Source organism: Moschus berezovskii, chromosome 4 (assembly GCF_049115385.1).
Source record: "Moschus berezovskii isolate FMDL1 chromosome 4, NW_MosBer_1.0, whole genome shotgun sequence".
In the NCBI taxonomy this organism is placed as follows: domain Eukaryota; kingdom Metazoa; phylum Chordata; class Mammalia; order Artiodactyla; family Moschidae; genus Moschus; species Moschus berezovskii.
The window spans coordinates 84143418-84155770 of record NC_142463.1 but is presented as its reverse complement, the minus strand read 5'-3'; positions in this window follow the sequence as shown (position 1 = coordinate 84155770).

The following is a 12353-nucleotide window of genomic DNA, read 5'->3' as shown; positions in this document are numbered from 1 at the left end:
GTACATGGGAATATGTCAAAAATAACAAACATAAAGATTAAAATACAGTTTTGGTCAGAAGGAAGGATTATTGATGCTTAAAAATTATAAATTTTATAATGACTATAATATAAATGGAATTGCATTATATAATAATATAAACACTATTCTGTATAGCTCAAAAGTAGATTAAACTTATTAAATTTTATTGTTGCTTCATATATGAATAAAAAAATTAATTTCATAATCAAAGATAATCAAAGAATTTAAAGAAATCCTGACTCTACTTATTAATGTTTGAGTTGGCTTGCATTTAACAAATTCATTATGGCTCATTTTCAAAGTCTATTTGTTCCTGGTCAAAAATATTTTAATGAATATAGTTATTTATAAAGTTCTCTAAAATTACTGCATCTATATACGTGGAGTCTCTTCCGATGCTTAGTATAAGATTAACTCATTTTTTTCTTTCTTATTTTTGATTATGATGAGAAGTAAAGCTATCTTCAAAATATTTCTACTTACCTTGCTTAAATATATTTCCTTATTAGTAAGATTTAAGAAGCAATAACGCTAGATTGGACATAACTATTATTTCTAAAATGAGCCTGAATTTTATAACTTAGTCTAATTAATTTTTTTAAAGGACACAAAGTAGGGGGAAAGCCTTGTTCAAAATTGATTCTATATCTATTGTAGCAGATGGGCCACATTCTGGTCTATTTCAGAGTTATAAATCTTTTTATGGCTCCCCTGTTAACATTAAACCAAAGCCTATTTGGCAGATGATAAGACTCTTTCAAATGATATGAGTAAAATTCTCCTGCTTACCTGATCACTGATCAGTGGAAATGAGAACAGTATGTTCCATAGGTGTAATTAGGACAAGTTTAATTTGGTATCTTACCAAATAAAGCTGCCTATTTTTATTTTTTCAAGGCCAGATTGAGATTACTATGAGCATCTAAGCAAGCAACAGAAAGTAGTTATGATTTTAAAATATGTTTTCATATTACTGTAATTTTATAAAAGAAAATTAGGCTTGTGAGATAAGAATGGGAGTTCATTAAATACATGTCAGCAATGTGTCTATATGAGGAATAGAATTAATTTTAAGTAATTTATAACATTTTGGGTAATACAGGGAGAAATACATGAATTTTTTGCTCTTTTTCTCACTGTGACACATCAGGTATGCTATTCATCTGAGCTTCCTGCTCATCTATAAAATGAAGAGCTATTATAATGAAATCTATTCTCCATTTTTAAAAAGCTGTTCACAATACTCAAAATACATAAAGTAACAACAAAATCAGTAACAGCAGCAGCAGCCTGTTTAACTAATCAAACAGCAACCATCAATTATTCTACCTAGAGCAACTCTTAATATTTCATTTTTAATCCGAATAAAAACCCTAACTTAACAGAATAATATTCATTTTACAAAGTAGGAAGATTATCATTTTTCTATACACTTGAAGTGTATTTCTAGTATTGAGGATATAATGCACGTCCCAAAAATATTTATAACCTAGAAAAATAAATTGCTTCAGAGACTCTTTTGTGCCCTATACATGATACCACATTACACTCAATTATGTCTTCTGAGGCTCCTGCATGCTCTAAAGTTTTCTCAAATATTCTTTGTTTTTGAAGACCTTTACAATTTTGGTCAATACTGCTCATGTATTTTGTAGAATGTTTCTCAAATGGGATTTGTATGATCTTTTTTTTCTCATTTACCCTGGAAATATGGATTTTCAGAGATAGACCATAAAATATAAATGCCAGATAAATTTAAATTTAAAAAAGATAAATGCCATTTTTATATAATATCAAGGGTGTGCGTGTGCTTGGTTGCTAAGTCTTTTCGACCAAATGGACTGTAGCCCAACAGGCTCCTCTCTCCCTGGGATTCTCCAGGGAAGAATGCTGGAGTGGGCTGCTATTTTCTTCTCCAGTACATGCATGCATGCTAAGTCACTTCAGTGGTGTCCAACTCTGTGCAACCCTATGGACAACAGCCCACCAGGCTCCTCTGTCCACAGGATTCTCCAGGCAAGAATACTGGATTGGGTTGCCATTTCCTACTCCAATCTAATAAGCATCAGTTGAGTTCAGTTCAGTTCAGTCGCTCAGTCGTGTCCGACTCTCCGCAACCCCATGAATCACAGCAAGCCAGGCCTCCCTGTCCATCACCAACTCCCGGAGTTCACTCAAACTCATGTCCACAGAATCGGTGATGCCATCCAGCCATTTCATTCTCTGTCGTCCCCTTCTCCTCCCGCCCCCAACCTTCCCCAGCATCAGAGGAGGTGCATAAATCTTTTCCACTCAATGTCTTACTTTTCTTCCAAAAATATCCAGAAATGGAATCATTGTATCATAATTTTTTGAGGAACATTTTCACTTTCACACATTGGAGAAGGAAATGGCAACCCACTCCAGTGTTCTTGCCTGGAGAATCCCAGGGACGGGGGAGCCTGGTGGGCTTCCGTCTGTGGGGTAGCACAGAGTCAGACATGACTGAAGTGACTTAGCAGCAGCAGCAACAATGTTTTCCATTGAAACTACATCAAAGTACATTCTTATGAACAGAGGACAAGGGCTCCTGCCTTTTCCCTAGATCCTCAGCAACACTTGTTATTTCTAGTCTTTTTGATAATAATCATTGTAATAGGTGTAAGGTGACATCTTATTGTGGTTTCATTTGCATCTCACTGATTATTAGTGATGTTGAGCACCTTATTTATATATTGGCCATATGTACATATTCTTTGGGGAAAAAAAAAGTTTGGTTCAGTTCTGCTACCATTTTAAAAGTGTATTGTTTGTATATTTGCAATTGAGTTTCATGAGTTCTTTACATATTTTGGATATTAACCCCAGATATATGACTTTCAAACATTTTCTCCCATTAAGTAGATTGATAGTTTTATCAAAAGAAGCTGTTTAGTTTGATGCAGTCTCACTTAAACTTTTCTAAGAAAATTGATGATTTCATTTTTTTTTAATTATGAAAGTATGATAACACATTTACAGGAGACTTGGAAAATACAGAACAAACTAACTTACACTTCACTTTACATTATAGTTATTATTAACCAGATAAAATTTTAGTTGCAGTTTCAGTATCAAACTCTCAAAAATTAATAGAATGAATAGACAGAAAACTAGAAGGATACAGTAGACCTAAAAAGCATTATGGACCAATTCAATATATAACTAAGATTTATATAATTTTCATACAACAGTATAATACATTCTACTCAAGTTCTTATAAAGCAAGTTCTCTAATCCAGGAGACACTGGAACATATCCAGGGAACTAAAACAGGCTGTAAAAATGTCAAGCTCTAAAGGATAGAATTCATAAGAGTCTGTTCTCTTATCACTGTAGACTTATGTTAGAAATCAGTATCAAAAGATACTTGAAAACAACCCGTATATTTTCTTTTTTTTTTTATTGGAGGCTAAATATTTTACAATATTACGTTGGTTGGTTTTGCCATACATTGACATGAATCCTCCCCGGGCGTACATGAGTTCCCCCTCCCGAACCCCCATCCCACCTCCCTCCTCCCCTTATCCTCCCTCTGGGTCATACCTGCATACCAGCCCCGAGCATCCTATAATATGCATCGACCCTGAACTGGCGATTCGTTTCACATATGATAATATACGTTTCAAAGCCATTCTCCCAAACCATCCCACCCTCACCCTCTCGCACAGAGTCCCAAAGACTGTTTTATACATCTGTGTCTCTTTTGCTGTCTCGTATGCAGGGTGATCATTTGCATCTTTCTAAATTCCATATATATGCGTTAGTATATTATATTGGTATTTTTCCTTCTGGCTTACTTCACTCTGTATAATAGACTCTAGTTTCATCCACCTCATTAGAACTGGTTCAAATGCATTCTATTTAATGGCTGAGTAATACTCCATTGTGCATATGTAACAAAACTTTCTTATCCATTCCTCTGCAGATGGACATCTAGGTTGCTTCCATGTCCTGGCTATTATAAACAGTGCTGCAATGAACATTGGAGTACATGTGTCTCTTTCAATTCTGGTTTCCACGGTGTGTATGCCCAGGAGTGCGATTGCTGGGTCATATGGCAGTTCTATTTCCAGTTTTTTGAGGAATCTCCACACTGTTCTCCATAGTGGCTGTACTAGTTTGCATTCCCACCAACAGTGTAAGAGGGTTCCCTTCTCTCCACACCCTCTCCAGCATTTATTGTATGTAGACATTTGGATAGCAGCCATTCTGACTGGTGTGAAATGGTATCTCATTGTGGTTTTGATTTGCATTTCTCTGATTATGAGGGATGTTGAGCATTTTTTCATGTGTTTGTTAGCCATCTTTATGTCTTCTTTGGAGAAATGTCTGTTTAGTTCCTTGACCCAGTTTTTGATTGGGTCGTTTATTTTTCTGGAATTGAGCTGCAGGAGCTGCTTATATATTTTGGAGATTAATCCTTTATCAGTTGCTTCATTTGCTATTATTTTCTCCCATTCTGAAGTCTGTCTTTTCATCTTGCTTAGAGTTTCCTTTGCTGTGCAGAAGCTTCTGATTGTAATTAGGTCCCATTTGTTTATTTTTGATTTTATTTCCAATATTCTGGGAGGTTGGTCGTGGAGGATACTGCTGTGATTTATGTCAGAGGGTGTTTTGCCTATGTTCTCCTCTAGGAGTTTTATAGTTTCTGGTCTTACATTTAGCTGTCTAATCCATTTTGATTTTATTTTCGTATATGGGGTTAGGAAGTGTTCTAGTTTCAGTCTTTTACAACTGGCTGACCAGTTTTCCCAGCACCACTTGTTGAAGAGACTGTCTTTTCTCCATTTTACATTCTTGCCTCCTTTGTCAAAGATAAGGTGTCCATAGGTGAGTGGATTTATCTCTGGGCTTTCTATTTTGTTCCATTGATCTATATTTCTGTCTTTATGCCAGTACCATACTGTCTTGATGACTGTGGCTTTGTAGCAGAGCCTGAAGTCCGGCAGGTTGATTCCCCCAGTTCCATTCTTCTTCCTCAAGATTGCTTTGGCTATTCGAGGTTTTTTGTATTTCCATACAAATTGTGAGATTATTTGTTCTAGCTCTGTGAAAAATATCGTTGGTAGCTTGATAGGGATTGCATTGAATGTATAAATTACTTTGGGTAGTATACTCATTTTCAGAATATTTATTCTTCCAATCCACGAACACAGTATATTTCTCCATCTATTAGTGTCCTCTTTGGTTACTTTCAGTAGTGTTTTATAGTTTTCTATGTACAAGTCTTTTGTTTCTTTAGGTAGATATTCCTAAGTATTTATTTCTTTTCGTTGCAAAAGTGAATGGAATAGTTTCCTTAATTTCTCTATTTTCTCATTATTACTGTATAGGAATGCAAGGGATTTCTGTGTGTTGATTTTATATCCTCCAACTTTACTGTATTCATTGATTAGCTCTAGTAGTTTTCTGGTAGAATCTTTAGGGTTTTCTGTGTAGAGGATCATGTCATCAGCAAACAGTGAAAGTTTTACTTCTTCTTTTCCAATTTGGATTCCTTTTACGTCTTTTTCTGCTCTGAGTGCTGTGGCCAAAATTTCCAGAACTATGTTGAATAGTAGTGGTGAGAGTGGTCACCCTTGTCTTGTTCCTGACTTTAGGGGAAATGCTTTCAGTTTTTCACCATTGAGGATAATGTTTGCTGTGGGTTTGTCATATAGCTTTTATTATGTTGAGGTATGTCCCTTCTATTTCCACTTTCTGGAGAGTTTTTATCATAAATGGATGTTGAATTTTGTCAAAGGCTTTCTCTGCATCTATTGAGATAATCATGATTTTTATTTTTCTGTTTGTTAATGTGGTGTATTACGTTGATTGATATGCAGATATTGAAGAATCCTTGCATTCCTGGGATAAAGCCCCCTTGGTCATGATGTATGATCTTCTTAATGTGTTGTTGGATTCTGATTGCTATAATTTTGTTAAGGATTTTTGCATCTATGTTCATCAGTGATATTGGCCTGTAGTTTTCTTTTTTTGTGGGATCTTTACCAGGTTTTGGCATTAGGGTGATGGTGGCCTCATAGAATGAGTTTGGAAGTTTCCCTTCCTCAGCAATTTTCTGGAAGAGTTTGAGTAGAATAGGTGTTAGCTCTTCTTTAAATTTTTGGTAGAATTCAGCTGTGAAGCCGTCTGGACCTGGGCTTTTGTTTGCTGGAAGATTCCTGATTACAGCCTCTAGCTCCGTGCTTGTGATGGGTCTATTCAGATTTTCTATTTCTTCCTGGTTCAGTTTTGGAAAGATGTACTTTTCTAGGAATTTGTCCATTTCTTCCAGGTTATTTATTTTATTGCCATATAATTGCTGATAGTATTCTCTAATAATCCTTTGTATTTCTGTGTTGTCGGTTGTGATCTCTCCATTTTCATTTCTAATTTTATTGATTTGGTTCTTCTCCCTTTGTTTCTTGATGAGTCCGGCTAGTGGTTTGTCAATTTTATTTACCTTCTCAAAAAACCAGCTTTTGGCTTTGTTGATTTTTGCTATGGTCTCTTTTGTTTCTTTTGCATTTATCTCTGCTCTAATTTTTATGATTTCTTTCCTTCTACTAACCCTGGGGTTCTTCATTTCTTCCTTTTCTAGTTTCTTTACATGTAGATTTAGGTTATTTAGGTGACTTGTTTCTTGTTTCTTGAGGTGTGCTTATATTGCTATGAACCTTCCTCTTAGCGCTGCTTTTACAGTGTCCCAGAGGTTTTGGGTTGTTGTGTTTTCATTTTCCTTCATTTCTATGCATATTTTGATTTCTCTTTTGATTTGTTCTATGATTTGTTCATTATTTAGCAGCGTGTAGTTCATCCTCCATATGTTGGCATTTTTAATAGTTTTTCTCCTGTAATTGAGATCTAATCTTACTGCATTGTGGTCAGAAAAGATGCTTGGAATTAGTTCAATTTTTTTGAATTTACCAAGGCTAGATTTATGGCCCAGGATGTGATGTATCCTGCAAAAGGTTCCTTGTGTGCTGAGAAAAAGGTGAAATTCATTGTTTTCGGGTGAAATGTCCTATAGAGATCTATTAGGTCTAACTGGTCTATTGTATCATTTAAAGTTTGTGCTTCCTTGTTAATTTTATGTTTAGTTGATCTATCCATAGGTGCGAGTGGGGTATTAAAGTCTCCCACTATTATTGCGTTGTTGTTAATTTCCCCTTTCATACTTGTTAGTAATTGTCTTACATATTGCGGTGCTCCTATGTTGGGTGCATAAATATTTATAATTGTGATAACTTTTTCTTGGATTGATCCTTTGATCATTATGTAGTTTCCTTCTTTGTCTCTTTTCACAGCCTTTGTTTTAAAATCTATTTTATCTGATATGAGTATTGCTACCCCTGCTTTCTTTTGGTCTCTATTTGCGTGGAATATCTTTTTCCAGCCCTTCACTTTCAGTCTGAATGTGTCTCTCGTTTTGAGGTGGGTCTCTTGTAGACAACATATATGGGGGTCTTGTTTTTGTATCCATTTAGTCAGCCTTTGTCTTTTGGTTGGGGCATTCAACCCATTTACATTTAAATTGATTATTGATAACTATGATCCCATTGCCATTTTCTTTATTGTTTTGGGTTCGAGTTTATATACCCTTTCTGTCTTTCCTGCCTAGAGAAGATTCTTTAGTATTGTTGGAGAGCTGGTTTGGTGATGCTGAATTCTCTCAGCTTTTGTTTGTCTGTAAAGCTTTTGATATCTCCTACATATTTGAATGAGATCCTTGCTGGGTACAGGAATCTGGGCTGTAGGTTTCTTTCATCACTTTAAGTATGTCTTGCCATTCCCTCCTGGCCTGAAGAGTTTCTGTTGAAAGATCAGCTGTTATCCTTATGGGAATCCCCTTGTGTGTTACTTGCTGCTTTTCCCTTGCTGCTTTTAATATTTGTTCTTTGTGTTTGATCTTTGTTAATTTGATTAATATGTGTCTTGGAGTATTTCGCCTTGGGTTTATCCTGTTGGGGACTCTGGGTTTCTTGGACTTGGGTGATTATTTCCTTCCCCATTTTAGGGAAATTTTCAACTATTATCTCCTCAAGTATTCTCTCATGGTCTTTCTTTTTGTCTTCTTCTTCTGGGACTACTATGAATCGAATGTTGGGGTGTTTAGCATTGTCCCAGAGGTCTCTAATATTGTCCTCATTTCTTTTAATTCATTTTTCTTTTCCCCTCTCTGTTTCATTTATTTCTACAATTCTATTTTCTAGCTCACTTATCCTGTCTTCTGCCTCCGTTATTCTATTGTTTGTTCCCTCCAGAGTGTTTCTGATATCATCTATTGCATTATTCATTGTATATTGACACTTTTTATTTCCTCTAAATCTTTTTTAAACATTTCTTGCTTCTTCTCAATCCTTTTCTCCACTTTATTTATCTGTAACTCCATTTGCTTTCCAGACTTTGAATCATTTTCACAATTAAAATTTGAAATTCTTTATCAGGTAGGTTCCCTATATCTTCCTCTTCTGTTTGTGTTGGTGGGCATTTATCCTCTTCTTTTACCTGCTAGGTATTTCTGTGCCTCTTCATCTTGCTTATATTGCTTTGCTTGGGGTGGCCTTTCCGTCTTTCTGACAGTTTGTGGTGTTCTCTTTATTATGTAGTTTCCTGATTGTGTGTGGGGTTGGACGGGTGGCTTGTCAAGGTTCCCTGGTTAGGTAAGCTTGTGGCGGTGTTCCGGTGGGTGGAGCTGGATTTCTTCTCTCTGGACTGCAACAAAGTGTCCAGTAATGAGTTTGATGTCAATGGGTTGGAGTGGCTTTGGGCAGCCTGTATATTGAAGCTCAGGGCTATTCTCCTGTGTTGCTGGAGAATTTGCGTGGTATGTCTTTCACTGAAACTTGTTGACCCTTGGGTGGTGCCTGGTTTAAGTGTATGTATGGAGGCATTTGATGAGCTTCAATCAATTAATATTCCCTGGAACAGGAGATCTCTGGTGTTCTCAGGATTTGGATTTAAGCCTCTGCCTTTGGTTTTCAGTCTTATTCTTGCAGTAGGCTCAATACTTCTCCATCTGTTACTTCCAAGGCAGTTCCTTCTGTTAAAGCTCTTCTGTTTGCTGGTCTCTTCAGTGTCTAATTCCCGTCCTGACACCAGGGGGCAATGGTGGACACTTTTTCGGCTCACCTGTTCAGTCCTGCTGTGGGGAAGGAGGAACGCTGCTAACAAATATTACTGGCGTCTTTGGGGAGTGCTCGCAGTGTCTCGGCTACACAGGGATTGTCCGTGCTTTCGGCGTGTGTGCTTTCCCTGTTTATGCTGTTCAGGCTCTAGGTTGCTCTACCAGGAACTGTTAGAGGCTGGCGCCGGGTTGCAGGCACTTCCCAGGTCTGAGCAGATCAGGTTCAGTTTCTCAGGTAGTCCACAAAGGCGCAGACTTGTTGGACCTGCGTTTTGTGCCTTCCCGGTTCCGAGCAGCTCAGGTGACCAGGCATTCAGCGAGCGCGGTCGCTGCGACTTATTGCCTCCCCGGTCCCTGCTGCTCGGTTTTCTGTGTATACAACTGGCGCACCTTCTCAGGTGGATATCGACTGGTCCGAACCCAGGAAGTCTTTGTTAGCAATGAAGCCTGTCTGCAGCTTGGTATGGGAAGCCTCTCTGGGCCCGGGGTTGCCCCTTCTGGCTCTGGTTACCCTCCCCTGCCTGTCTCAGCGGGGGCTGGGGGATGGGCTGCCTGCAGCCGGCTTGCTCTGCTCAGTCCTTTGTTCTGTGAGCAGGGCTGGCGGAGTCTTAGGTTGGGGCTTTTCGCCTTTTCGCAGGCTTTTTGCCTTTTCGTGGGGGTTGCTATCCCACAGTCTGCTTAGCTGTCTTCCGTTAGCACCCTCAGATTGCTCTCAGGGTGTTCAGGCCCAGCACCTCTCTCTAAGCACTGCGGCCTGTGCCTCCTTGCCCAGCCCCCGCATGCTAGTGCGGGGTGTTGGCGTCTGTGCCGTTTCTCCACTGGTAGTTTCCTCTGGGCACTTAGTTTGTGGATTTTAATTATTTCTTTCTTTTTTCTCCCGGTTATGTGGCCCTCTGAGTTTCCAAGGCTCACCACAGACTCGCCTGTGTTTCCAGGTGTTTGGAAACTTCTTTTTTTTTTTTTTTAAGGCCTCCCTTCCCAGGACGGAGCTCTGTCTCTCCCTCTTTTGTCTCTCTTTTTATCTTTTATACTATTTCCTACCTCCTTTCTAATACAATGGGCTGTTTTTCTGGGTGCCTGATGTCCTCTGCTGGCATTCAGAAGTAGTTTTGTGGGATTCACTTAGCGTTCAAATGTTCTTTTGCTGATTTTGTGGGGGAGAAAGTGGTCGCCCCGTCCTATTCCTCTGCCATCTTCTGTTTGAACTTCAAGTTGGTGAACACCTTTAAGTTTATGTGCATCATGAAGCTGTAAACATCCTCTGCTTGGCTGTGTGATACTGGAGAGCCCATGAATTCATCAGTAGGGGTATTGAGAAGATCAGGGCTGATACAGTTTCTCAGTCTTCTTCCCACTGAGTTAAGCTCTGAACGAAGTCTGTCATGTCCCTCCCAGGTAGCAGATTATATATCTTAATTCTCTCTGTACCACAGTACTGTACTGGCTGGGAAGTGCCTCAGTGTTTTTCTTTTAGATAATGTGGGCTCTTCATTTTTGCAGAGAATCTATGAAAATATTCTAAGTGGTCTCTTCCTATCCTTGAACACCTCCACTTACTTTTTCCTGTTCCTGTCAAATTAATGCTTTTGAACTATGGTGCTGGAGAAGACTCGTGAGAGTCCCTTGGACAGCAAGGAGATCCAACCAGTCCATCCTGGGGGTGATCAGTCCTGGGTGTTTATTCAAAGGACTGATGTTGAAGCTGAAACTCCAATACTTTGGCCACGTGATGCAAAGAACTGACCCATTTGAAGAGACCCTGATGCTGGGAAAAATTGAAGGCACGAGAAGGGGACAACAGAGGACGAGATGGTTGGATGGCATTACCGACTTAATGGACATGAGTTGGGTAAACTCTGGGAGTTAGTAATGGGTATGGAGGCCTGGTGTGCTGCAGTCCATGGGATCGCAAATAGCTGGACACAACTTGAGCAACTGAACTGAACATACAATCCTACGTCTTTAATTAATATGAAATTAATCCTAGATGTAATCCTAGACTTCACTCCTACGTACTTAACTAAGAGTAACAGCATCAATTCTTCGGTGATCGGCTTTCTTCACAGTCCAACTCTCACATTCATACATGACCACTGGAAAAACCATAGCCTTGACTAGACAGACCTTGGTTGGCAAAGTAATGTCTCTGCTTTTTAATATACTATCAAGGTTGGTCATAACTTTCCTTCCAAGGAGCGTCTTTTAATTTCATGGCTGCAATCAGCACCTGCAGTGATTTTGGAGCCCAAAAAAATAAAGTCTGACACTGTTTCCACTGTTTTTCCATCTATTTCCCATGAAGTGATGGGACCAGATGCCATGATCTTTGTTTTCTGAATGGTGAGCTTCAAGCCAACCTTTTCACTCTCCTCTTTCACTTTCATCAAGAGGCTTTTGAGTTCCTCTTCACTTTCTGCCATAAGGGTAGTGTCATCTGCATATCTGAGGTTACTGATATTTCTACCGGCAATCTTGATTGCAGCTTGTGCTTCTTCCAGCCCAGCGTTCCTCATGATGTACTCTGCGCAAGGTGACAATATACAGCCTTGACGTACTCCTTTTCCTATTTGGAACCAGTCTGTTGTTCCATGTCCAGTTCTGACTGTTGCTTCCTGACCTGCATACAGGTTTCTCAAGAGGCAGGTCAGGTGGTCTGGTATTCCCATCTCTTTCAGAATGTTCCACAGTTTACTGTGATCCACACAGTCAAAGGCTTTGGCATAGTCAATGAAGCAGAAATAGATGTTTTTCTGGAACTCTCTTGCTTTCTCCATGATCCAGCGGATGTTGTGCTGGAGAAGACTCTTGAGAGTCCCTTGTAATGCAAGGAGATCCAACCAGTCCATTCTAAAGGAGATCGATCCTGGGTGTTCATTGGAAGGACTGATGCTAAAACTGAAACTGCAATACTTTGGCCACCTCATGCGACGAGTTGACTCACTGGAAAAGACTCTGATGCTGGGAAAGGTTGGGGGCGGGAGGAGAAGGGGACGACCAAGAATGAGATGGCTGGATGGCATCACTGACTCTGTGGACATGAGTTTGAGTGAACTCCGGGAGTTGGTGAGGGACAGGGAGGCCTCGCATGCTGTGATTCATGGGGTCACGGAGAGTAGGACACGACTGAGAGACTGAACTGAACCGAACTGAACTGAATGAAAACATATGTCCATATGAAGACATATAAAAGAATGTTCACAGT